Raw genomic sequence first — 1,602 nt, forward strand, 5'->3', positions numbered from 1 at the left:
ACCTTTCCTGTAATTATAAGCTCTACCTTAGAGCCACAGGAAGAGGAAGCACTAATTCAAGTGCTAAGGACACACAAGACAGCTCTTGGGTGGTCCATCAGTGATCTTAAGGGCATTAGTCCAGCCAGATGCATGCACAAGATCCTATTGGAGGGTGACGCCAAGCCAGTGGTCCAACCACAAAGGCGGCTGAATCCAGCCGTGAAGGAAGTGGTGCAGAAGGAGGTCACTAAATTACTAGAGGCTGGGATTATTTATCCTATTTCTGACAGCCCCTGGGTAAGCCCCGTTCAAGTTGTCCCTAAGAAGGGTGGCATGACAGTGGTTCGTAATGAAAAAAATGAACTGGTTCCTACAAGGACAGTTACAGGGTGGCGTATGTGCATTGATTACAGAAAGCTCAATACAGCCACCAGAAAGGATCATTTTCCTTTACCATTCATAGACCAGATGCTAGAAAGACTAGCAGGTCATGAATACTACTACTTCCTGGATGGATATTCATGTTATAATCAAATTGCAGTAGATCCCCAGGATTAAGAGAAAATGGCATTCACATGTCCATCTGGAGTATTTGCATACAGAAGGATGCCCTTTGGCCTGTGCAATGCACCTGCAACCTTTCAGAGGTGCATGCTCTCAATTTTCTCTGATATGGTGGAAAAATTTCTGGAAGTTTTAATGGATGACTTTTCAGTATTTGGAAACTCATTCAGCTCCTGTCTTGACCATCTAGCACTTGTTCTAAAGAGATGCCAAGAGACCAACCTAGTTTTAAATAAAGAGATGCCAAGAGACTAATCTGGTTTTAAACTGGGAAAAATGTCACTTTATGGTTACTGAAGGAATTGTCCTTGGGCACAAAATCTTGAACAAGGGAATAGAAGTGGATCAAGCTAAGGTAGAGGTAATTGAAAAATTACCACCACCAGCCAATGTTAAGGCAATCAGAAGCTTTCTGGGGCATGTAGGATTTTATAGGAGGTTTATAAATGATTTCTCAAAAATTGCCAAACCTCTAAGTAATCTGCTAGCTGCTGACACGCCATTTATCTTTGATAAGGAGTGTCTGCAGGCGTTTGAGACCCTGAAAGCTAAGCTGGTCACAGCACCAGTCATCTCTGCACCAGACTGGACATTACCATTTGAATTGATGTGTGATGCCAGTGACCATGCCATTGGTGCAGGATTGGGACAGAGGCATGACAAGCTTCTGCACGTCATTTACTATGCCAGTCGTGTTTTAAATGACGCACAGAAGAATTACACAACCACAGAAAAAGAGCTGCTTGCAGTGGTTTACGCCATTGGCAAGTTCAGATCCTATTTGGTAGGATCAAAAGTGATTGTGTACACTGATCATGCTGCTCTTAAATATCTACTCACAAAGCAGGATTCAAAACCCAGACTCATCAGATGGGTGTTGCTTCTGCAAGAGTTTGATATAGAAATAAGAGACAGAAAAGGGACAGAAAACCAAGTAACAGATCACTTATCCCGAATAGAACCAGTAGAAGGGGCGTCCCTCCCTCTCACTGAGATCTTTGAGACCTTTCCAGATGAGCAACTCTTTGCTATCCAGGAAGTGCCATGGTTTGCAGA

The sequence above is a fragment of the Arachis duranensis genome, chromosome 4 (genome assembly GCF_000817695.3).
Source record: "Arachis duranensis cultivar V14167 chromosome 4, aradu.V14167.gnm2.J7QH, whole genome shotgun sequence".
NCBI classification, from domain to species: domain Eukaryota; kingdom Viridiplantae; phylum Streptophyta; class Magnoliopsida; order Fabales; family Fabaceae; genus Arachis; species Arachis duranensis.